At 37.8% G+C, this 27,735-nt stretch overlaps 1 pseudogene; it reads right to left on the reverse strand.

Annotated features, from left to right (window-relative positions):
• Window positions 1-18,539: 18,539 nt before the first annotated feature.
• The window catches only part of LOC100457481 (ubiquitin-conjugating enzyme E2 Q2-like), a 29,197-nt pseudogene continuing 20,001 nt past the window's right edge, over window positions 18,540-27,735 (reverse strand).

Genomic DNA, 27,735 nt, shown 5'->3' on the forward strand with positions numbered 1-27,735 from the left:
AAGGTGGAGCGGGTGAATTGGACTATCAAAAATAGTTTAGGGAAAGTATGTCAGGAAACAGGATTAAAATGGATACATGTTCTTCCTATGGTATTATTTAAAATGAGATGTACCCCTTCTAAAAGAACACGATATTTCCCTTATAAAATATTATATCATAGGCCCCCTCCCATATTGCGGGGACTTCCAGGCACTCCCCAAGAGTTAGGTGAAATTGAGTTACAGTGACAGCTACAGGCTTTAGGAAAAATTACACAAACAATCTCAGCCTGGGTAAATGAGAGATGCCCTGTTAGCTTATTCTCCCCAGTTCACCCTTTCTCCCCAGGTGATCAAGTGTAGATCAAGGACTAGAGAATAGCCTCTTTGTGCCCATGGTGGAAAGGACCCCAGATTGTCGTCCTGACCACTCCCACCACTGTGAAGGTAGAGGGAATCCCAGTGTGGATCCACCATAGCTGCGTAAAACCTGCAGCGCCTGAAACCTGGGAGGCAAGACCAAGCTTGGATAACCCTTGCAGAGTGACACTGAAGAAGATGACAAGCCCTGTTCCAGTCACACCCAGAAGCTGACTGGTACACGCATGGCCGAAGCATGAGGAAGCTCATTGTGGAACTCATTTTTCTTAAATTTTGGACTTGTGCAGTAAGGACTTCAACTGACCTTCCTCAGACTTGAGGTTTAAAAGGGACTTGTGTGTATAATGCCACGCAGTACAAGGTATGCAGCCTAGGAAGTGACCAGACTGATGTGTGCTATAACTCATTAGAACTACTTAATCCCTATTGGAAAACAGTATGTAACTCTGGGAGTCAATGGAACTGGACTGGCAGGAAGACCTGGGTAATATAGATGAGTGAGAACTCCCACTAGTGAATAAGGTTCTCAAAGGGGGGGAATGAGGAGAGAAGCCATTTCTCTTACTGTCTCCTGTCTCTGAAGAGGAGGAGGAAGTAAAAGTTGAAAAACAACAGGAATGAAGTCAGTGGCAAGACCAGCCGGTGCCACTGATGACCCGGCCTGAGGTTAAAAGATTAACACCCCCCCCACCACTCTAACCACATATGCTCTCAATCCATCACGACCCTTTCACGTGGAACCCCTTAGAGTTGTAAGCCCTTAAAAGGGCCAGGAACTCTGTCCTCAGGGAGCTTGGCTCTTAAGATGTGAGTCTGCCCATGCTCCCGACTGAATAAAAAACTTCTTCCTTCTTTAATCTGGTATCTGAGGAGTTTTGCCTGTGGCTCATCCTGCTACACCATGATTGTGTGTGTGTGTGTGTGTGTGTGTGTGTGTGTGTTTTCAAGGAGCATTCACAAGTCTTTGTAGTATACCAGTTTGGGAACTGTTGGTGCAGGAATCAGGGTAATTAGGATTTGGACTATTCAAGGTAGAGGTTGTCACCATGTTCAAGGAATTGTTCTTAGTCTTTAGTCTTTGTATATATCACAATTACCTATAGCAAATTAACAAGCAAAAATATAAGAATTGGGCCTTGGCTCAGGCCTAACAAATCAGAATATCTGAAAAATATGGGTGTGGATAAGCTTCTAGGTGATTCTGTGTACTCCAGAGACTGAAAACCACTCAATTACAATAGGCCTTCTCACCCCTTGCTAAATGAATTGTTAATCCTAGTTGAGTATGCTTCTGTTTTGTTTTCTTGGGCCTGGTCCAGAGACTAGACTGTTGCTATAATTAAGTTCAATTTTGTCATTCTTTCCACAGTATCTGTATCCTGATTTTCAGATTCCATTTCATCAGTGGGACAAATTTATAGGTCAGTATAGGACAAGTTTTAAACATTAATGGAAAAGAGATTGTATTATATTGATATTGTCCTTCTAACCTGGCAGCCTTGAATTTAATTTAGAAAATGCCTCTATTTCTAATTGTACCTTGGTTTTGATATATTTTACTATTAGGGATCACATACATAATTTTCCTTTTTCTTGATTTCCTTGTCAACCAATACGTTTTTTAAAGCTTCTGATTAACTTCTAATTACAGGTAAGTGCTGTTTTCCATTTGCTTAACAAGCTCATTGAGGGTTTTTTGTTTTTGTTTTTGTTTTTGAGACAGAGTCTTACCCTGTTGCCCAGGCTGGAGTGGGATGGTGTGATCTTGGCTCACTGTGACATCCACCTCCCTGGTTCAAGTGATTTTTCATGCCTCAGCCTCCCCAGAAGCTGGGATTACAGGTGCCTGCCACCACCCCCAGCTAACTTTTTATATTTTTAGTAGAGAGGTGGCTTCATCATGTTGCCTAGGCTGGTCTCAAACTCCTGACCTCAGGTGATCCACTCAACTCAGCCTCCCAAAATGCTGGGATTACAGGCGTTAGCCACCACATCTGGCCACTTCTCCCATTTTTTACAGGGTAGTCTTTTTGAACTTCTAAGAGCTCTTTAAAATAGTAAAGACCTGCCATAATGCTGTTAAAAACCTAAGATATAAAATGTGTAGTAACATGCTTTTCTTAAAATTAATGAAAGTGTTTTTTAATCAGTCTGTATTTTCACAAAAAGGACAAAAATAAAAGATTTAGAAACTGTACATAGAAAGTGCATATACCCTGAAGGTCCCAAGTAATTGTGAAGGAGTCACTTCCAAACCCTACTGCCCACCACCCAAAACACAAGGAGAAAATAAGAATGTTGGCCTTTTTGATTCTCAATTATCAGTAGCAAGGTACTCAAAGCCCAGTTTAAAGGAATGTTTCTGCAGAGGCTTTACTGTACTGGGGATTTAGCCCTTTCTATTCTTCTAACTCACTGATTTCTACTTTTATATCTTTAGTAATTTCCCCATTCTGCTTTCTGTGAGGTTTTTTGATTGTCCTAAGAACGAGTTAGAAGATAAATTCATTTTCATTCTTTTCTTAATGACATAAGGTTTTTAAGACAATGAACATTCTTCTGAGCTCTCCTCTAGTCTCTAATCAATAATGATTGCATTATTGCTATTCTCTACATATTTGGCAGTTTTAATTTCAAATCCCTCTTTGACCTAAGGGCTGTTTGCAAGAATTTTAAAATTCCACAAATCAACATTTGTTTTCTGGTTTTGTTACTAACTTATAGATTTAACTAAGATCAGAGAATGCCATCTGTCCTTTTTCTACTTTTCAGTATTTGGGGTGTTCTTCATTGAAAAAAATTAGCTTCTTGAATGTTCCAGATAGGAAGAGGGAGGGAGAGGGAGACAGAGAGGAGCAGATAGAAGTTTCGTATTTTAACTATGGTTCAATTCTAAGCATTCTAAAATTGTATTGAGTTTTTTAAACCATGAATTACAAGGGTGTTCAATTTCCAAATTCATGTAGCTTTTTGTCTCTTCATTATTGCCTTCTAAACTTAATTGCTTCATATTTAAATTATAAATTATATGGTGTGGATGGTACCAATTGTTTTTAAATCTTCTGACTTGCTTTATGAATTAATATATAATTAATGTTTCTCCCACAATCCACATATGCTTGAATATAGAATATAGAATATCTAATTATTGGGTACAAAGGTCTATATTCGCCCATTACACAATGTCCATTCACTGGTTATTCAAATCAACATATGGGCATTCTGTGTAACTTACTTATGGTAAGCAGGGTATGGTGAAATCTCCAAATATGATGGCAGACTTGTCAATTTCTCCCTGTGGCTTAATCAGTTTTTCTTCTGTATTTTGAGGCTATTTTGACAGGTACATAAAATAGGAAAATTGCTACATCCTCCTAATAGTCATTTAGCATCAAGTTCTTACTCATGCTTTCTGTTCCAAAATGCTTTTTTGTTTGATACTGAAGCTCCATCACTTAATGTATACTGGCATATCTTTATCACTCTCTCTCTTTATAAAAACTTTCAATCTTCTCATATCCTCATATTTTAAATATGATGGATTAAAACAGCTGGATATTGTTTTATTAGTTCCATCTGTCTAACTGGTAACTTTAGTCCGTTTACATTTGTTGTGACTGATTTATGTGGACTTTCTTCTATCACCTTTAGAACTTCTATTTCTCTCACTTTCTAATATAATTTTAATATCTCCTCCTGGGATTCCACTAAGACATATTTTAGACCTCATTCTGATCTCCCTCTCTGTGTAACATACTGGCTTACTTTTGGGAGATAATTATCTAACCAATTAATTCTTTCTTCTGATGTCTAATCCATACATTGAGTTTGTTATTTCTACAATCACATTTTTTACTTATTTCATTTTGTTCTGAGATGGAGTCTTACTCTGTTACCCAGGCTGGACTGCAGTGGCACACACCTGCAGCCTTGGCCTTCCGGGCTCAAGGGATTCTCCCACCTCAGCCTCCTGACTAGCTAGGACTATAGACATGTGCCCCATACCCAGCTATTTTTTTGTTGTTGTTGGTGGTGTTGGGGTATTTTTTATAGAAACGAGTTCTCACTATGTTGCCCAGGCTTGTCTCCAACTCCTGGGCTCATACCACCCTCCCACCTCAGCCTCTCAAAGAGTGCTAGGATTACAGGTGTGAGCCACCAGACCCAGCTATATATTTTATTTCTGTAAGTTCTAGTTCATCCATTTTCTTTTCAGGGCCTCCTCATCATTCCTGGTGGTCTTACTGTTGCTCAGTTTTATGAGTCCATCTTTCTTTTATATTAGGTTTCACATGTAACTATTTTCTCACAGTTCTAATATTTGAAGTCTGTGTTCTGTATCTGATAATTCCAAAACCTACAGTCTTTGGGAAACATATTATCCATTGTTTCTAACAATTCTCAAATATGTTGGGTTGAGACTACTTGAATTCTATGATTTGACTGAATTCATATTTGCCTGCTTTTAATCTTTGGGAATCCTACAGGCTTAAGTTAGAGATGTTTTCCTACAAAAAGTATCTGTGTCTGCTTCTGATGAGAGCTGTGGTTACAACATGAGACCAGTTTACCACCATGCATAATCTTGACACTCTCTCGGATTCTCTTGGAGCATCTCAGCATTACACAAGGTTCTCAAATCTGGCCCCCCAACCTTGTTCATTTATACACAGAAGACTAGACTGCTTGGTATAGGTGGTGACTCAGTTCCTGCTACCCTGGAATAAAACAAAACAGATCTCTCATCTGAATGTCATCACAGACTAGGAAATTCTGAAGGTGAATAACTTGAGGCTGTGGGCAGCAGGGAAAGATAGGTGTCTTTCCTGACCATAGAAATAGGTCAGAAGCTGCCCTAAAGGCTGTGTGCTACAGCATTTCACTATTTAGCTCAACTACCATTCCCTCCATAAGAGTGTGAGTAGAAACTTCTTAGAGTACCATTTTCCTTTGAACAAATCAAATTTTTGCTCAGAAGTCATGGTCATGGTAAAACACACACACACACAAACCTCTGGCTTTGGAAGGCTTTCTCGGTAATGTCCTGGAATTAAGGTTACAGCCTGCATTTCATGTTAACTGAACAGAAAACCAGCCTCCAACATCCTTCTGCCCCATGGCTTGCTCTCAGCTTGGGCCTAGGGCAGCCAGACTGTCTGGTTCCAATCCTTGCTCTGCCACCTGTGACCTTGGACAAGTTACCTACCTTCAGTTACCTCACCCAAAAATGCAGATATTTATAATACCCTCTTTTTAAGTTATTAGGAGGATTGAAAGAGCTAATAAAAAGTAAAAAAATAAAAAGACTTGGCAAGCATAGGCACAGAGGGAAAAAAAAGTAAAAATAAATAAAAAGACTGGTGCCTAGCACATAAAAGTTCATCAGGAATTCTATAATGTGAACTCAATTTTAAAAAACTTCAAAGTACATATAACTTTTACTAGGGTATACATACCAATAATAAATTTACAACTGTAGACATGTTTGTCTACAGTAAATATAACAAAGACTAAATAATCAGATAATAAATCATTAAGTGATTATCAATATCTTTAATTTTCATACACTTCTATATTTTCTATAGATCATCTTTAACAAAAAAATGGAAATGAAATGAATTCTCTCAAAAATAATTAAGACAGGAAGAAGGCTCACACAGTGATATAAAATATATCTTACGGTTTATGTAAAATTCTTAATAAAAGTACCTTCTTTGCTCCAAGCTGTACTCTGGCTTTGCCTTTGACTCAGGTGGCATTTATTTGCATGATAACTGATTCTATCGAGTAGGCACTGCTTCAGCCCTACAGGAAGAACAAAACATCTCTAGAGCACAGCAGCGTTCCTGATTCCCACTTGAGAAGGCCTAACAAAATGGCATATAACTTAACAGCAGCAGACCAGTGTTAAAAAGTCTGGAGTCAAGGGGAAAACGTAAAATTGGAACATTTCCAGAATCTCGCAAAAAACAACAAACCGATGTTCTAAGTGCCCAACATGAGCAAATTAGAACCTTAAATAAAGGTCACTCTTAATGCCTATCCTAGCATAGATTCAGCACCAAGTACAGTGTCATTTTACTGGTTTACTTTTTTCTTTTTTCTTTTTTTTTTTTTGAGATGGAGTCTCACTCTGTCACCCAGGCTGGAGTGCAGTGGGGCCATCTTGGTTCATTGCAAGCTCTGCCTCCCAGATTCACACCATTCTCCTGCCTCAGCCTCCCGAGTAGCTGGGACTACAGGCAACTGCCACCATGCCCGGCTAATTTTTTTGTATTTTTTAAGTAGAGACAGGGTTTCACTGTGTTAGCCAGGACAGTCTCAATCTCCTGACCTTGTGATCTACCTGCCGTAGCTTCCCAAACTGCTGGGATACCTTTTTCATTCTTGAAAGTAGGAGCTACAAAACAAAACAAAACAAAACAAAAATGTCTTTAAGATAACCTTCTACTTACGATCGAAGTTACATAATCAAAACACTCTATTGAGGGTGAAAATTTAGTATTATAAGAAAATATCACCTGTTTTGTGAGAGGTTCAATACATAATGCTCCTCCACCCAATACATACCTTAAAAAGAAAAAAGGAAACATACAAAATTGTCTTGAGAATTATTCCTGCTTAAACAATTTCCATGTGGCATTATTAAGAAAGTATGCACACAGTAAAGATGATAAGAGAACACGCAAGCATGAACATACTTGTTAGGGATATAGGACTATGGGTAATTTAAAAATTCTAATGCTATTACTCTCATGTAATTGCTCTGAAATTCTAGTCAATTGTTTGAAATGGCTCTTAGAAGAGAGTACTTTGAAATTTTTATGATGTCAAAAACTAAGAACGTGGCCCTAAATATCCCAAAGAATAGGGGCAGAAGACCCCATTTCCTTAAATGGCATTTTAGTATTCTTTGCAATGGAAACTCCCTCCCTCCTGTGATGGCCAAGAGTTTTTCCTCTGACAATGGCACTGACCTTACCCTACCCAAAATATGAACATCTGCATGGTTTCATGGCTCAAACTGTTCTTATCCGTTCTGTTGTGAGACTCAAATGGTTCACACCATGCGGCTCCTCTCTGGGACTCCTCAAGTCCTTTCTAGGTCTGAAGACTTCTCTGAACCAAAGACAACTTCTGGGGATGTACCAAATCTCCCATTAGAAAATTCTTTAGATCAAGATGTTTTAACCTTTTAACTCTTTCTCAAACTAATTTCATTTCTCTTTTAATGTTATTTTAAATTTCAAAATACACAGATAGCATGCCTAAAATAAAATCAAGGGAATATTTTTAGAACAAAAATGGGTAATTTTGAAAACACAAAAGCTAAGATCACTGATTAGATCTATGTGGACAACAAGTCCACCACAAACCGCTCTGTCCTCTGGGGCTCTGCCCACACCTTTCCCTTGCCTGAGATTTATTCTGCTTCCTACCCTTCCAAATGCTGTATTTCCCCCCAGAAGACTTGCCAAGACCACTCTAGCCTGCACATCTTCCATTCCAGCTAACCAAAGGGATCCTTGCATTGACTAAACCAAATTATTTTGCAGAGAAGGCATCTAAAAACTTCTACTGTAGACCATTCACCTTAATAACACTTGATCTTCAAATTTTGGAAATGCTGACGGTAGACAGGAACTTGTTTTGGGAAAAGAAGTATATGGTAGACATTGTTATCCATTATCCAACCATCACCACCTTTCCTTTAAGGTACCCCAGTCTTCCTTTAAGGTTGCAGAGTCTCAGAAAGTGGGAAGAGAGGAAGTTTTTGCATTTTCAGTCAAAAGAAAGTACATTTGTATAACCACATAATACCTACGCAAATGTTTGTTGAAATCTAAACAGAAGGCAGAAGTAGTTCTAGTACCTTCACTAGATAAGTAAGATAAGTAAACTTTTCCTTAATATACACTTTCAGCAGCATTGACATCTAAAAGAGGTTGACTCTACTACTGTATTAAATGACATTCATTTTGTCAATATGTGTTCCAAATTCTTACTGTTCTTTGTCTCCAAAGAGTTCCTACTGAATATTGAGACAGTTCAAGAATACTAGGGAAAAAAAATTCTAATAATTGAGGTAAGGGTCATCTAAGGATAATATGCCACATATGCAGACACAGTAATATTTTCAACTGAAAAAAATTCAGTTGTCAAAGTTGTACAGCAAACACTATCCTAAGCTTAGCCTCTTCAGGCATTTGCTTTATAATTACTTTAAAGAAAAGTCAGTCACAAAATGCCACATTTTGTATGATTCTATTTATATGAAATGCCCAGGATAGGCAAATCTACAGAGACAGAAATTAGATCAGAGGTTGCCAGGATCAACGGTGGGGGAGACGAGTATACAGAGTGACTGCTGATGGGTATGTGGTTTCTTTTTGGGGAGAAGAAAAGATTCTGAAATTAGGTAATGGTAATGGCTGCATAACTCTGAATATACTAAAAACCACTGAACTGTACACTTCAAAGGGTGAGGCTTATCATATAACAGCTGTATCACAATAGTTTAAAAAATATTTGGGTATGTCAAGAAATAAAGAATAGGATCATAGCTCAAAGATATGGGATATAAAATAAATGGAACAAAACTGCTCAATAATCTATCTAGAATCACACAACGCTTAAGCTTTACCCTGACTAAAATTGCAAGCCTGGTGTTTTATTGGTATTTCACATTTTTTACTTCTTCCTAAGTCAGTCAGTAATTCCTCCTCCTCACTTAATAGCTGACTATGAAGACCAAGCCACTTTGACTCCTTCTCCAATGAGCTTTCACATTTCATTCCTCCTTTCACTCCCATGACTAGCACAGCAATGCAGGTTCTCCTCACTTCACTCTAAGACAACAGCGGGGCCCTCAACTACCGTCACACTCTTCTAGGCTCTGTGAGCACAATGCGCCTCATATTCTCTTCTGCTGTCACCAGATTCATTCTAAAACAGTTTCTTCACTGTTACTCCCCTGTTTCTCAACCAGTTACATAGAAAGATGAATATCCAGGGGTAACAGTTTACTTACCAGAAAAAAAAATCTGTCACCAATCCACAGAACTGTTTGAATACAAAATATTACATCCGTAATATTTCCTACAACTCTTCTACATGAATCCTACCCTCCTTGTGTTATAGCTCAAACTGGTCTCATATAATCTGAATCCCTCATTCTCTTTCCTAGATATCTGATTATGTTTACTTTTCACCTATGTAAATAATTTTCCTGCAACCTCTACCAGCTGACCAAAAACCACTCACATTTCACTGCCCAGCTGAGATCCCACCTACTTCATGAAGAGCAACTCTTTGCAGCTTTAAACCTCAGAGAAATTAAGTCCATGCTTAGCTTTTCTTTTTCTTTTTAGTTCAGGTGGAGTTTATCTTTGTCACCCAGGCTGGAGTGTAGTGGTGTGATCTCAGCTCACTGCAATCTCTGCCTCCTGAGTTCAAGCAATTCTCCTGCCTCAGCCTCCTGAGTAGCTGGGATTACCGGTATATGCCACATCTGACAAGTTTTTTTGTGTTTTTGGTAGAGATGGGGTTTTGCCATCTTGGCCAGGCTGGTCTCAAACTCCTGACCTCAAGTGATCCGACTGCCTTGGCCTCCCAAAGTGGTGGGATTATATGCATGTGCCACCGTGCCTGGCCCATGGTTAGCATATGATAATCAATAGGGTACTTAGAGTTCTTAGTACTTTTAATCTCCTCTTATATAGTTGGCATTTGGTATAATGAAAAACACTTTACTAGGAATCAGAAGATTTATTTGGGTACATCAAAAGCTGACTTATTATTCAAATTATTCATCCAAATAATGAGGACCATAACACACTGTGGCAAAAAAGAATCAATGAAGAAACTATGTAACAGATTTTAAAACTGAAAATGACATGATTCATAACTTCATGTATTTGTCTCAATTCTAGGTGGTATACTAAGATCATAAACTTACATTCTTGGGATTCTTACAACAAAATGTTGAAAAGCTATACTGGTCCATTTTATAATCACATTTTAAAGTGTTTTCACACATTTATCCTGAATTTGCAGATTTTTATCCAAATCTTTTCCTTGATCATTTTTTTTCTCAAATAAGATTCTGAAGAAAAAATGACCCATTTTCCTTTCCTATGCTCATGGGAATATTGAGTCAATATACACAATTATATAAACCAGCACATAAAACTAAAGCACAATACTTATATCTTTTCTCCCCAATCAGGAAGGACTTCATTAAAAAGACATTTTAACATTCATCTATGAAAAACAAAAGAACTATGGCTTGTTGGCTAGTAAAAGGCTGGTGTAGTGAACAAGAGACACAAAGGTTAAACATTTACTATTTTTCAGTCTTGTGTTTATTTTGTATATGTAAGTATTTGGCTGGGTTACCTAACACTGAACTTCCAAAACTGACCATGAGGTTTTATGCCAAGAGAAGTACTTTTTATAGCAATTTTACTGCCAAAACCAAAACAGCCTAGAGAAGCTTTAAAGGTAACAAAATAAAACAGTACACAATTCTAAACAACTCTGCTTCACACCCAACCTGGGACTTCCAATCACTGTAATAGTATATTTGTGATCAACTTTGTAACAGGCTGTCAGAGGGAGACCTCTAACATCTGCTCATGAAGGAATCACTTCAGCATGTCCTTCTGTAGCAGAAAACACATGAGAATCACTCAGAACTCTGGATTTCCAACAGAGCAGCATTTCCCAGAGAGTAAGCCAGAGGACACCATCCTCTGAGGTGCTGTCAGGAACACTAATAAACAAATTTTGGAAAAATAGAAAATGGCATTAAGGCTCCAAGAACCCTTTGGTAAAAGAAATTTTGAAGCTGCCTTCCCCAAAACCTTGCAATCCCCACAAAACAAATATCTATTACCATACCACTATATTAGCACTCACAGAACATTTGGGGAGATATGGCAAAGATTAGGCTGCAGGCGTCAGGTAAGTAAACTCTTAAAACACGAAATTGAAAAAAATAGAAATTTAAAAATTAGAATAGCAAAAGATAAGTAAATAAATAAAAAATTTTAACAAACAATATTGGGCTGGGCAAAGTGGCTCAGACCCATAATCCTAATACTTTGTCAGTCTGAGTGGGGTGGATCACTTTAGCCTGGGAGTTCAAGACCAACATGAGCAACATAGTGAAACCCTGTCTCTATTAAAAATACAAAAATTAGCTTGGTGTGCCAGCATACACCTGTGGCCCCAGCTACTCAGGAGGCTGAGGTGGGAGGATGGCTTGAGCCCGGGAGGTAGAGGTTGCAGTGAGCTGTGATTGCATCACTCACTCCAGCCTATGGCAACAGAGAAAGACCCTGTCTCAATAAAATTAATTAATTAAATAATAAAACCAGTATTCCTTTATTGTGTGGGGAAACTCAAAATGAGCTCAGCACATCCATATGTAATACCAAGGTTTTTTTTTTTTTAAACCCACACCTTTTGTTTCTCTGAGCTTTTACAGATGGATATCATATCCAGATAACTATTCTGCAGTATCAACATCACAGTTAATATGTATTCTGATTATGCAGAATGATTCTTAAAGGATGTTAGCCCCCAGAACACATACATAAGCATGTAAAGCAAATACAACTAAAAATAACTGTAGCGAAAAAGCTCTTCTGGAGAAGGTTTTGAAATCTGAAGTAGTCACTCATATTTTTACCCTAAATGCAACTATTACCATCTCAACCATAGAAATGATCAAAGTAAGGGCTGGAGATATTTAGATTTTAATCACCATAATGTGGATTATGTCACATAATGGAATCAGTCAGCTGAGTGTTTGAAAACCCTCAAGTTACTTTAAATTGCTCATACTTTGAGGGTCTACAGAACATTTCATAACTAACCTAGCAAACTGTGATCTTTTCCCAACTTCTGTAAGACTTCCAATCACAAAAAAGAAGCAATACAAATTTCAGTAAAACTGCACGACAATTACCATTTGATTCTACTACACAGCAACTATCACCTCTAGAAGTAATTAGCCAGCTCCATAGGTCCATGAGATTTCCCATGATTATTCCTAGAAGTACTAATTAGGATCACAGGCATGTGGAGAACACTCTATAATCATAACATTCTCTAAACCTTCAATCACAATTTACATTTGAAAAACCTTTGGTTTTTATGATAAAAAGTATGTATGTGTATATATATGTGTGTGTGTATGTGTAAATATGTGCGTGTGTGTGTGTATATATATATATATATCACTAAAATCTGTATCTATCAACAAGGTAATGCTTTATAACCAGTGGTTCCAGATGTAGGCCCCAGAACAACAACATCACCTTCACCTGGGAATGTCTTAAAAATGTAAATGCTCAGGCAACACCACAGACCTACTGAATCAGAAACCCTGGGACTAGCTCTCCAAATGATTCTGGTGCACACTATATTAAAAAAAAAATGTAGGCCAGGCACAGCAGCTCATGCCTGTCATTCCAGCACCTTGGGAGGACAAGGTGGGAGGATCACTTGAGCCCAGGAGTTCAAGAACAGCCAGAGCAACATAGTGAGACCTCATCTCTGTAAAAAAAAATTTTTAAACTAAAAAAAACATTTAAAGTAATCACTTAAACTTATGCTCCTGAGAGAATAGGTAACACCACTCAAACAAATGGAGGATCAAATGGAAAGTTATCCTAAAAAGCAAATAAGAAAGTTTAATTAATTTTAAGAACATCCTTAATGCTATATACTATTTAGAAGATTTTTAAAGAATCTATAAAAGAATATGTACATTTATTATCAGATAATGGGTGAGAGTCATAAAGGTAAAATTAGCACAAAAAATGAAATGAAAACCAAAGCAAATAAAAATGAAGTTAAAATCAGGCCCAAACAGAACAGTGTTACGGTAAACTTATGAAACATATGAAGGGGTTTCACTTCAATAGAACTATATAAAGGAACCATTCCAGTAAAGATAGACTAGGTAACTTAGATCAATCTTCTGACTGAGAACTAGAAAAGTGGACAAAATGTAGTGACTACAGGGCTGAGAAAAGGGAATAGCAGTGAACAGGGTCTTCTTTTTTCCCCCTTGGGTTTTCTTCCAATGACAGCAGAGAAGAAGAGGTTAACAAGCTGAGCTAGAACTCACAGCCTCACAGAGCTCACAGGGAGATAAACATTGGAGCTCAGCATTCACTGAGGAGAGGCCCTGCTAAGTCTCCCACTCCTTAGGTTGGGAACCTGAAGAACAAATTGCAAATTTCCCTGACAGGGAATGATGGCCAGCTTTAATCATCTCAATCCCTGATTGGATGAGACAATGCTGGGTTGCTAATTTCCAAGCCCCTGGCAGGGGAAATGTAAATCCTCTCTGGAGAAGAATATCATCCAAGGCTTCAAATTAGCTCTACAATTTTTCATATATAATGTCTATCACTAAAAATAAAAAGCCACATGAGATTTAAAGATGACATAACAGAAAACAAGAGAAGCAAACAACAGACACAAAACCACAAGGGATCGAGATAACAGAGTTAGCAGACACACTTCAAAATAATTCTGCTGAACATGAGCAAGGAAAGATGGGACAAGACTGAAAACCTGGCAGAGAAATGCAAATTATAAAAATGAGCCATATAAAATTCTGCAACTTAGAACTACTGAAACTGAAATTAACAACTTAATGGATAAGTTTAACCACAGCAGTAACCTGGCAGAAGACAGATTCAGTAAACCGGAAAAAGGTCAGAAAGACAAAAAGGTAGAAAATTGAGAAAATAAAAGACAATATATTGAAAAGTTTATCACATATGTAGAGCCCTGGAAGAAAAACAAGAATGGGACAGAAGCAAGAGCTGAAGATATGGTTGCGGAGAATTTTCCAAAACTGATCAAAGACTTCACAAGATTTAACCACCATAAACACTTCAAGAGAAACAATGGAAGCCGGTGTAAGAGAATGATATCTTCAAGGTGCTGAAAGAAGGAAACTGCCAATCTAGAAACTCAAACTCAATAAAGATACTCTTCAATAATGAAATAACAAATAAGGATTTTTTTCTATCTGCAGACTCACACTAAAGGAAATACTAAAGGATATTTTCAGACAGGAGAAAGAGGATCCTCTACATCAAAACCTGGGGACTCTATTGCATAAAATCTGTAACCTGGAACTCAGGAATCAAGATTTCACAGAAATAAAAGAGTTCTTCAGGGAGGGGAAAATAAAGGTTGAGGGTGACTGGTAAAATGAAGTTTGAGTTACCTTAGTATATACTAACTCAGAACCAGACTCTCAGGCTCTACAAGGATCTCATGAAGTTATCTGATTTCTCATTTAACATCTCAGCCTTCTAAGTTATTCTTAAGGATGAAGAACATTCTATTTTTCAAAGACTACATCACCAGATGGGTCTAAATACTTACAAGTCACTTCCTTATATTGAGTTGAAAATCACCTCTTTGTAATTTGACTTGCTAGTTCTAGTTTTATGCCCTGTCTTCACCAAAAACAAATAAAAATAAAAACTAATGCTTCCATATACATACTTTTTCAAATAGTTGAAGACAAGCTACCATGAACCTGAACCCCCATGTTTTCCTCTCCAAATCCACAATTTCACCAGCTATCCTAGGACATGGAAAAGAATCGCTTCCCAATCCTGGCTATTATTCTTTAAATGACCCTAACCTTATCTAAGTAGACCCATCTTAAACTACTACCTCAGAATTCAATTCAGTAATTCTGATGTTGCCTGTAACATGAGAAAATGACTTCCTTAAAAGCACAGCAAGTTGGATTTACCAAGTTGCTGACCAGGGTGCATTCCCTCCTGCCCTCACTCCCATCTTTGTGTTATACTTTATCTCAAGTTCCATTTTGCTTATTATTCATGACTCTCAAGTTGTCACTGTGGACATCAGAGGCCATAAACATATTGTTCTGGTTCCTTCCTGTAAATCTTTCTGAGTCACACCTGCTATTCTCCAAAGTCTGTGAATCCCGATACTAATAACTTGGCAATTCAGTTTAAGGTCCTCTTCAGAAGGTGAGTTAGCTCAAGGCAATCACACTCTTCCCAGGCCTCTTAAGAAATCCTCCAACCCCAGAAAAGGCCCTTCTTTCTGGTATCAGGAGCCATGGGCCACAAACACAAATCCAATAGCATTTCAGCCATTTACCTCCCAAATCATCCCCTCCCTGAAGTTCTAACTGGAGCAGGAAAAAATAATGAAAACACCACCTGCAGTCATGAATCCTCCAGTTTCCTGGCCAAGATTTCATATTCCCTTCAAGATACCTCCCAAAGAGGACATGAAAAGGGAGGGGCACACAGGGTGCTACAGGTACTGATAAGGTTCTAGTTCTTTTTTATTTTCTTTTTGAGATGGAGTTTCACTCTTGTCACCCAGGCTGGAATGCAATGTGGTGAACTCAGCTCACTGCAACCTCTGCCTCCTGGGTTCAAGTGATTCTCCCACCTCAGCCTCCCAAGTAGCTGGGATTACAGGCACCTGCCACCACGTCTGACTAATTTTTGTATTTTTAGTAGAGATGGGGTTTCACCATGTTGGCTGGGCTGGTCTCAAACTCCTGTCCTCAGGTGACCCACCTGCCTCAGCCTCCCAAAGTGCTGGGATTACAGGTGTGAGCCACCACACCCAGCCACAGGTTCTATTTCTTAAGTTTGGTGTTGGGCATATGTTCATACGATTTAATGTTTTTCTAAAAAACGATATCTTCCTGTTTTTTTGTGTGTGTTTTGTTTTTTGTTGTAGGCCTGCATGCTTCATTCATTCACCCATATGAATCTGTAAAGAAGTAGCCATTAGCAACTTCAGTCAATATATACTGGATTCATACTTTAGGAAGACAACCCAGTTGACAACCACAACAGTTTCTATAACAAAAGTGAAAGAAAATACTGACATTAGGGTCATTTCAAGAAAGTTCAATCATAAGATATATCCCCAAGCAAAAATATACACATGAAAATGCTAAGTAAAAAGCTTTTAGAAAACTACTACCATCCTTAGAGTAAGTACAACAAAGTATTCCTTTATGTCTTTGTTTTTTTCATCAAAATACTTCATATAGCCATAGATTTTAAACTATTACATCTCATCTAGATCCCATATTAGATCATTAACATTTTTTCTAGTTTCCATTCTTATTCTTTTGTAACTTTTATTTTTAGTATCTTAAAAGTACTTTATTAAATATAACACATTCAGAAAAGTACACAAAATATACCTTAAGGTAGACCTTAACAAGTTATTCTAAGTTATTTGCCCATGTAACCACCAACCTGGTCCAGAAATATATTCCAGCCAGTATCCAAGAAGCCCACAGATGTACTTTTCAGTTCACACCTCCCTACCTCCCACCTAGATGGACTCCTTACCCTACCCTGTGTGTAATCACCTCTTTTTTCTTGGTAGTTTTACTGCCCAAGTATGAATCCATAAATAAGTGTTTCTCAGTTTTCTTTTCATTTATGTTCTATGGCCCTTTGGAAGGCAGCAGACCATTATAATAGGTAAGATTTTCTTTCACTCTAAGGATGAATTTTCACTCCACTGCAGGCGATATTGCCCCCACTAAGAATCTATGCCCTAACCAACATTAGTTTTGCCTATTTTTGAACTCTACATAGAGGAAATTGTACGAAATAGGTTTTGGGGTTCTGGTCTCTTTTGCTTAACATAGTGTTCAAGATTCATCCATCTTGTCCCACATGGCTGTAAGTCATTTTATGAATATCACTATTCTCCATTTTATTGGAATGAACATTTGGGTTATTTTCTGTCTGGGCTATTATAAATGATGCTGCTGTGAACATTCCTGTGTCTCCTGACACCTATGTACTCATTTCTTGTGGAGTATATATCCATGAGATTCCTGAACCATAGGGTATTAGTATCTTCCACTTTACCAAACTGTTTTTCAAAACACTTGTATAAATATACACCCCCATTAGAAGGATATAGAGTCTCATAACAATTTTCTTACCTTAAAAGATTAGCAAAATGTCTCCTATCCCTTGTTTTTCTTTTAAGATCTGGAGATCACTGTGCAAAGGACTATCAGGGTCAACCTTGAGAATTACAAAACAAACAAAAATTCAAACAAAAAGATTATTATTATTATTTTGACTAACTCAAAAATGAACCCATCTGAAAGCTAAAATAGGGCACCTAGGGTAAGTTCCAGAAAGAGGAGATCTTAAGCTGCTCATATCCTCAGGAAAACTAGAGGCCACTATAGCTTCCAGCTCCTTTACAATAAATGTCCCAAAGAGATTATAATACCCTAAATCTAATCTAATAAAGGGGGTTCAGAATTTGGAGTCATTCTAAAGGAAAACAGTCACATGTATATAATTTTCTCAGGAATTCAAACACAGTTTCATATGCTTTCCTAAGCTTGTATTACTAGCCAAGGTGTTCAAGGAGAAAAATTTGCCATGGACGGAACTGTCAAAAGTTAAATCACTAAAAAATCAGTATTTTTCTACAACTGTCCTATAGATACATACACAATATGTACCCCACCCCCAACTCCCCGTTTTTTTTTTTGTTTGTTTTATGATACAGGGTGTCTCACTCTGTCACCCAGGCTGGAATATAATGGTGCAATCACAGCTCATTGCAGCCTTGACTTCCCCAAGCTCAAAAGATCTTCCTGCCTCAGCCTCACACCACCTCTAGTAGCTGGGACAACAGGTGTACTCCACCTATATATTTTAAAAGTAATAACATAACTACCTCCACAATAAGAGTTGATTATGTCACTTTCAAAACTGGGGGGAAAAATCATAAAAATCAACTTGGCAATCATTCTCTGTATAATGAAATGTATTACTCTTATTTACTTATCAAGCAATATTGCTCAAGCTTTTTGCCAGAAGATAAAAATCATGTAAATATTCACTCTATCAGGAAGATGACAAAATAGAATTCCAACAGACCTATAAAAACAATTTCTTTTAATCCAAAAAACAAGTAAACTCATCCTATCTTACCCCCTACATCTTTTGGAACTTGATTACATTTGAGTTTCACAAAATAAAGCTAGTAAACATTTCCATTTCTGTCCAGTTTTAAGAAACAACATTTATAGTCTGACAACAGAAAAGAACAAAAGAATGATAAGAAGAGCAGGGATTTAGAGATCCTTACCTGTCTTATAACTGTAATCTGTATATGTCCCTGAGCTCTTTCATAAGTCTATCTGAAGCTTGCACTGACCCAGACACTGCAGCCCGAAACATAAAAGCCGCTGCTTACCAGGGTCTACTGAGCCAACTAATTTAAAGATTTAAGGTATTTCAACCTGCTCTAAAAGATTACAGTAGCCAGGGATGGTGGCTCACACCTGTAATCCCAGCAGTTTGGGAGGCCGAGGCAGGTGGATCACTTGAGGCCAAGAATTTGAAACCAGCCTAGCCGTCAGCATGAAACCCCATCTCTACTAAAAAAATACAAAAGTTTGCTGGGCATGGTTGCACGTGCCTGTAGTCCCAGCTACTTGGGAAGCTGAGGCAAGATAATCACTTGAACCTGGGAGGTGGAGGTAGTAGTGAGTTGAGATGGTGCCACTGCACTCTGGCCTGGGCCACAGAGCGAGACTCCATCTTAAAAGAAAACAAAGAAAAAAGAAAAAGATTACAATAAAAATGGATCACCACTCAACAATTTAAGAAGAAGAAAAAAAAGTCCAATTAAATGAAGCATTACGAAGTTTCAAGAGAATATAAAACTAGACACAAGTCTGGTTCATTTCCTTTTTCTTATCAGGTAAAAAACTCTAGCCAACATGTTCAGACCATCATGGACTCCACGATAGCATAGAATTCAGTATGAGTCTATTCCAAACCCCAGCAATTTTTGAAAATACTAGAAGACACTCAAGGTGACACATTATTAACTAAAATAGGCTTCCATTCATAAGACTACAAGCAAGAATATTACACAGATGGTCTAGTTCACACATGAAGACACTGAGAACCATGTGTGCCTACATGCAACTGGTTTCAGTTTTTCAGTGCAGGGACTTCTCTGAAGATGAAAACACATCAATATCTTATCCTAAGACTAAATAGAAATGGAACTACTTTTTGGTCATGTGAAACTAAAGGTTTTAAAGACTGCACTAGACTTTGAAGGGAAAAAAATCAAGTTTATAAAAATATTACTTCCTAGCTATGTAACCCTGAACTCATTTCATATCTATAAAATATGAGAAGTTTTTCCTATCTCTAAAATATAAATAGCACCTATTTCACACAGTGGCTATGATGACTAAATGAAAAGATCTATAAAGTATAAAGTATTTAGCATAGTATCGGTCATGCAAAAGTGTTCAATAATTTTTACTTGTTTTGAAGATAACTCAAACTAGAATTGATCACAAGACACAAAAGGTACAATAACATTAATTCAAATGCTACAATCTTACTTTTTTAAATAATCAAGATATGGGGGATTGACTAAATTTCTTTGCTGTATGAAAAATTACCAACTAAATTAATATATAAATAAGATTGAAGGAGGGAGAGTTATCTATCTGATTTCAACATTTGGCATCTACTTGCCTTACAATTCATTCCCTGTTTTGGAGAATCTGTGCCCAAGACAAAGTAACCAGTCCTCGGATATTGTGGAGTTGGTAAATAGCTCTAATACAAGGCAGGAAGCAGTAAGTGTTCAGACAATCATTTGATGTTTCCCTACTCTGTCTAGGCATTTTGTGTATATACATGCATCATTTTAATTTATTTTTCATAGCAACCATCCAAAATGTCTATCCATATTTTAGAGTTGAGCAAAGTGAAACCATAAAAGGTGTGTCTGTCACCAAACTCAGTGTTCCTTTCCCATCCTGCCACTTCACATAAAAGAGATGTTAAGTCAAAAGAGAAACATTACTTTTGGTTTGGTCAGAGCAGGATGGATCAAAGTCAGCTTCATGAAGGAGAAATAATTTGAGTTGTGTTTTGTAGGAAAGAATGAACTTGAATTTATAGATGCCACAGAAGGTAGGTAAGCAGAGAACACAGCATAGACAACCTGGAAAGGGGCATATACAGGGATCAGCAGGTGGTTCCAGGATGTGAAGAGCAGATGAACACGGTAAAAAGTGGCTATTCATAGATGAGAAAGATAACCTTGGGCAACAAAGCATATGAGCGTGGCTAGACCTGGTGGCTCATGTCTGTAATCCCAGCACTTGGGCAGGCCAAGGTAGCAGGACTGCTTGAACTCAGGTGTTCAAGACCAGCATGGTCAACATAGTGAGACCTCATCGCTACTAAAAATCAAAAATATTAGCCTGGTGTGGTGGCACATGACTATAGTCTGAGACACTAGGGAGGCTGAGCCAGGAGGACCACTGGAGCCCGGGAGATAAAGGCTACAGTGCACCATGATTGTGCCACCGCACTGTAGCCCAGGTGACAGAGAAAGACCCTGTCTCAAAACCAATAAAGGTATGACTGAATCCACCACTAAGGCAGGAATGGAGGAGGAGAGCAGCTGAGATTGGCATGTTCATGAATTGCCTGGTATTAACTATAATTACTAAACCAAAAAGTCCAGATATTTATACACACTTACACATTTAAATGGCCTTGCCTTTCAGTCTTCTCTAATATTGCCCAATTTTCTTTTTCAGTTCCTTCATCCTCCAACTTCTTCTCACTAATAGGCTCTTCTTTCATCTCATAGTGATCTAAGTCTTCTATATCCTGCAAAAAGAAGAAAAATATTAGCTTATTCAACTATTTTTCTTCAGCAGTTTCTTATGCCAAAACTTAAATTATTCTTCACTCAGTGGGGGACAGGAAACAGAATATATCTATCCTATGGGGAGAGAGAAAAAGCCCCCACATTCCATTCAAGAGGCTCCCACCTTTTATATCCTGTATTTTATTTAAAAGCTAGACTCTGGGTAAAGCAGATTTAAAAGTTTTACAAAGTCACAACTATTATGAAATAAACCATCATTTATTTATTTACTTCTTTATTTAATTTGTTTTATTTTTTTAAGATAGAGTCTCAGTTTGTCACTCAGGCAGGAGTATAGTGGGGCAATCTCTGCTCACTGCAACCTCTGCCTCCCAGGCTTAAGTGATTCTTATGCCTCAGGAGACTTAAGTCTCCTGAGTAGCTGGGATTCCAGTCGTACACCACCATGCCCAGCTAATTTCTTTGTATTTTTAGTAGAGACAGGGTTTCACCATGTTGGCCAGGCTGGTCTCAAACTTCTGATATCAAGTGATCTGCCCACCTCAGCCTCCCAAAGTGCTGGGATTACTGGAGTGAGACACCATGCCCGGCCAAGCCATCTTTTAAATCTCTTAAGAGGAACCTTTGAAACAGTTTAGCAGCAGGTGTCAAGAACCTTAACTGTTCATAGTTTGTTCCAGAAATTCAACTTCTAGAATTGTATGACAAGAAACTAGTCTAAGATGTAAACACAAATTTAGGCATAAGGATACCTATTTCAACCTTGCAACCACAAAAACAAACACAAAATCTGCATGTGCAAAAATAGCAAAACAGTTAACTGAATTCCATGAACTATTAAGAGGCCACTGAAATACCAACACAGCATAATTTCTCCTGTATCTAAAAACTTTGAAATGAAAAATGGATTACACAAAGGAATAGAAAGAATTTCAGTAATGCTGAAATAAGCACAGAAAAAGACCAGAAGAACTTATATTGAAATGTTAATTTCAATTAATTTTAGTTGTTATCTCTGGAGACATTTGGTGCTTTCCCCCAATTTCCAAGTTTATGGTTTTATGTAGTAAGCATCTATTGATGTTAATAACTTAAAAATAAGTTAGAAAAAGAATTCGATCTCAGGTGCTCAGGAGGCTGAAATAGAAGCATTGTTTGGGCCCAGGAGTTTGAGGCTGCAGTAAGCTATGATCATGCCACTGCACTCCAGCCTGGGTGACAGTGATCCTATCTCAAAAACTAATAATTTAAAAAGAATTTGAATAATACCCCGCAGAACAACATCTTTATTCACATCATTCTGCTCCCTCCCTTCCCATACTATCTGTTCTTACACATATACAAATATATGCAGAATTGTTTAAATCCTAACTTTTTTCAATTACCTTATTTTTCTACTTCAGCTGCCAAAATCTCTAAAGGGGTAGTTTATTTATCTCGATTTTTTTTTTTCCCAAGCCGGCTAATTCACCGATTTCTAGACCAGATTACTGACTACCTTCACTCAAACTCTGCCCATGACTCTGTACTTCATAGAGCTCCCTTTTCCCTGTGTGCACCTTTCAGCCCTGATCTTCCAACCTACACTTGTTTTCCCCACAATACTCACAAATGCCTTTGGCCTGTATTTCCTCCTGTACCTTCAACCTCAGTCATGTTCCCATCTGCAAAACTTCTCCACCTAAGTATTAATCAGCACATCCCAAACAGAATTCAACATATCTTTCTAAAACAATATTCTCAGCACACAATTCCCTGCTTAAGGCCTTCTTATCAACAAACACACCAAATAGAAACATGCCTGTCTCAAATTCAAGACTTCTATCCATCTGCCTTTTCTGGACAATCTTGCTTTCCATGACTTCAACACATCAACCTTCCTTCTCAAAAGAAAAGCATCCAATGCACCCAAACACACCATGTCCAAAGTTGCTATGGGCCGGTTCCCACGTTATTTTAGGAGCCTAGAATATCTGCTTTTCACCTGTCCTAATCTGACAACTCCAAAGTCCAGTCTCCTTACCTTTCTAGATTTCCCTCAAAGTTTTGGTCCTTTGTTTTTTATCTTGTGAAGGGAAAATGAAAGGGTTCATGAACTTTAGTACAATGGCTGCCTGACCCATGGAAAAGATTTTATGTTTTTATGCAGCTTATTCCACCTAAGCTAAACTGCATAAAAACATTAAAACAAACTCTCATTCTAATTGGACAATTTTAAGAAGTATTTTACTCCTAGACTCATAAAACAAGCCTACAGCCAGGCACAGTGGCACACACCTGTAATCCTAGCACTTTGGGAGGCTGAGGTAGTAGATCACTTGAGGCCAGGAGTTCAAGACCAGCCTGGGCAAGAGAGCGAGACTCAAACTCTACAAAAAAAATTTAAAAAACTAGCTGGATGTGGGGCATTGGCCTGTAGTCCCAGCTACTCAGGAGGATCGCTTGAACCTGGGAGTTCAAGGTTACAGTGAGCCGTGACCACGCTACAGCACTCCAGCCTGGGTGACAGTGAAACCCGGTCTCAAAAAACAAACAAAAACAAGCCTACAACACTATTTTTTTTAGCTCTGCAGCACTCTAAAGTATATTTTAGATTAATAATTTCCAAACCAAGAAAATGAAAGCCTAAATTAATTATAAGACCCCAAACAGAAAAAAATATTTTAAAACAGTCAAGACCATGGAATTCACATACATTCCATTTGGTCAATGCAGAGACATAGATTTTTGTTCCAAAGTTTAAATTTAAATGCAAAGCTTCAGAGCCTGAAAACATCTAAAATTATACGCATGACTGACAACCGGCCTAGGCTCAATGTCTTTGGAATTTGCTCTACTAAATTTGCTACTGTTTGAATGTATTCCCTTCAAAATTCAACTGTTGCCAATGTGATGATATTAAGAGGTAGGACTTTTAAGAGGTGATTAGGCCAAGAGGGCTCCTTTCTCCTTCATGGGATTAAGGCCCTTATGAATGAGGCTTCACACATTGGACTAGCTTGCTCTCCTGCCCTTCTGCCTGCTGCCATGTGAGGATGAAACAAGAAGGTCCTGAGACACCAAATGTTTATATTTTCATCTTGGATTTCCCAGACTCCAGAACTGTCAGAAAATAAATGACTGTTCTTCATAAATTACTCACTTTCTGTTATTCTGTTACAACACTATAAAACAGACTGAGACAAATTTCTTTGAATGATTTTTCAGCAAGAGACAATTTCACTACTTCTAGCAAGTAGTCCCTAAAATATTCTCAAATTCTCCTTTTATGCAAACATAAAATTTTTAAAACTCAGTAGTTTCTCTTCCAAAAAATAACCAAATACAGGTTAAGTACTGATTAGTATTAAATATAATTTTAGTGCTAAAAGTTAAGTGCTTTTGTTTTCCAGAAAATCAAATCCAAGAATTCAGATAAAACAATTTGCTCAAAGGCATATCATGAGTTAGAGATAAAGCCAGGATTTATAAATTACATTCCATTCCAAATATAATGTGCTTTCAATTATTCCACATTAATAGTTATTTATAAAGAAGATTAGAGAATTACTCAAATGTTCAAAACTGAAGATATTTATGATTTTTTTTTTTTTGAGACAGAGTCTCACTCTTGTCGCCCAGACAGGAGTGCAGTGGCACGATCTTGGCTCACTGCAACCTCCACCTCCCGGGTTCAAGCGATTCTCCTGCCTCAGCTTCCTGAGTAGCTGAGATTACAGGTGCCCACCACCACATGTGGCTTTTTGTACTTTTAGTAGAGACAAAGTTTCACCATGTTGGCCAGGCTGGTCTCAAACTCCTGACCTCAAGTGATCTGCCCACCTTGGCCTCCCACAGTGCTGGGGTTACAGGCATGAGCCACCTCGCCTGGCCAAAATGTTATTCTTATATAAAATACCTACTTCAGCCATCTCTTCTTCGTCTTCTTTTGAAGTCACTTCTTCTGTTGTCCCATTCGGAAATAGAGAAAGAATCTGCCAGGGCTACATAGAACAAACATGCACCTTAGAAGACTGGTGTCATAGCTTTAGGGACAAACTCCCAACCATCTGTCACTGCAGTCCCACTACCAAAGAGCTTATTAAAATTAAAATGTGCATTTTTAAATCCAACTTTGATTTGACAAACAACGGTTCTCAGCTTTTAAAAATGAAACAATTTTGAACAATTCAACTTAATGGATGCCTTAGGAATAAAGAAAAGCAATCAGTCAAATATAAAGCAAAATTGAAAAAAATTTTAAAACATAATCTAATTAAAAATAAGAAAACATTCTACTTGTATGGCTATGTGCATAAGATCAAAGGCTTGTTTTGTTTAAAATAAATATCCCAAACTATCAGTTCGTCAAAACAGCTACCTTTTTAACTTTGAAAAGCCCGAATCATTACATAAATTCAATTTCCTTACATTTTAAGAGGTCAGATGTGTTACTTATAATAGACACTTCCCAAAACTAAGAATTATGAAATGATTACCACCTCACTATAAAGCAAATTGTCTTTTTAAAAACATGTAATTTACTATCAAATATCTCTCTACAAGACATAATTTATCAATTAACACAAATTACAATTATCAAGTTCAGAAATGAATCTAATGAATTTTTAGGAAGGGCCTTCATACTCAGTTTGGGCAAAGTTCAAAAGACAAGCTTCCTGGCCAGGACACAGTATATAAATGCATCTTTAACCATAAAGGCCAGTTCAGGTTAGAACCCAGGATATGTAAAAGATCAAGAAACTAGGATCCAGAAATGAAGACCAACAATGGTCTCAGCAGTATCTAAGCAGCAGCTTCCAAAACATAATTCACCCCTTCTTCATTTCCCTAAATTGTTATATTCCAAAGCCAATTATTCTGGGTATCTAAAGAATATATACCTAGCCTCAAAGTCCCAAAGAATTGGGTTGCATGGACTGTTGAAAGAGCATTTTTGAAATGCTAATTTCAAAGCCTACCCAAAGAATCTGTTTTGCAAAAGCTCTCCGAGGTGATTCTCACATGCATCTGGATCTGTCACCCCTAGCCCAGTTACTAGCCTTCATTTTATGCCTGAGAAAGCTGAGCCCCTACCCCGTCAAAAAGGGGAAGTAATTTAATCAAAACAAAAAGTCAGTTAGGGCTGTGAAATCCTAAGATTAATTTCATTTCAAGATGTGACCTGGTCCTCTTTCTAAAACCCCACTAAGATGACAGAATTTTATAAAACAGAGTAAGTCGGCTGCAGCAGCAGCAAAACAACAAATACAAAAAGAATACCCTTAGTGAACCAAAACTATAAGGACATGTTAGAAGATACAAAGCAGATAGAATCAGACTGCTGGGCTTGAGAAAGCCGCAAACCCAATCCAAATAATGGAGGGACCACTTTTGTTGGAAGGATCAAACATTCTTCACTGTACTTGTCCCAACTATAGTTGGTAAGGATCACTCTGCTAATAGGAAGCCTGTCTTGATGGTCTCTTACTATCAGTGTCAAAACCAGAGAGAAAAGACAGAATTTTTTTTAATAAAACTCAATGCAGCAGCAAAATCTTATAACAGACTCTGCCTCTTCCTTTTAGCTCAAAATCTGGAAAGCTCACTGGCCAGCACCTCCACATCCTCATGCCACAGGAAGAGCACAGGTCTGCAAACCAGGAGGGGGAGGCCACAGCAGAAGAGTGACAATTCTGAAGACACTCATAACAATTCATACTGATCAAAGGTATACCTCATCTATAAATGAACAGATAACCATGTATTACCAGAGAGTTAAAGAAAACTAGCCATCTGAAAGGAAGGTGCCGAGTCAAAGAAGCACAAATGACCTGAAGCACTGCTAATGAAGGAAATAAGCAGAATTTTAAAACCTAATTGGAATCTTTAGCAGTAATTGAGAAGATACTGTATCCACAAAGTACAAAACAGATTACTAGCAAAAGACAATTCTAGGAGGTAAAAATAAGATCCCCACACCAAAAACAAAACAAAACAAAACAAAACACCACTTGTAGAAGGTCCAGAGCACAATGGACATGACTCAGCAAAGCATTTAACGGGGCTCATGTCTGTAATCCTGGCACTTTGAGAGGTTGAAGCGGGTGGATCACAAGGTCAGGAGACTGAGACCATCCTGGCTAATATGGTGAAACCCTGTCTCTACTAAAAATACAAAAAATTAGCTGGGCATGGTGGCACATGCCTGTAGTCCCAGCTACTCAGGAGGCTGAGGCACGAGTATCATTTGAACCTGAGAGGCAGAGGTTGCAGTGAGCCAAGATCGTGCCACTGCACTCCAGCCTGGGTGACAGAGCGAGACTCTGTCTCAAAAAATAAATAAATAAATAAATAAATAAATAAATAAATAAATAAATAAAACGCCCACACTTTACAGTTACACAGAAAATCATACTAAGTATCAGAACTAAGAATCAGATAGGCATCAGACTTTTCAATCTATAACAATAAATATCAGAACATAAAAGTGTAAAGACCTGGAAAGAAACTCAGTTATGACCTAAGAATTCTATATCTAGCTCCATCAAGACAGGAAGCATATCTGTGTATGTTTGCCTCTGGATTCTCCACACTGATATGGATGGAGTACTTTATATAGAGTCAAATATTTGTTGAACAAATGATAACAGA

This window comes from Pongo abelii, chromosome 16, assembly GCF_028885655.2.
Source record: "Pongo abelii isolate AG06213 chromosome 16, NHGRI_mPonAbe1-v2.0_pri, whole genome shotgun sequence".
Lineage (NCBI taxonomy): Eukaryota > Metazoa > Chordata > Mammalia > Primates > Hominidae > Pongo > Pongo abelii.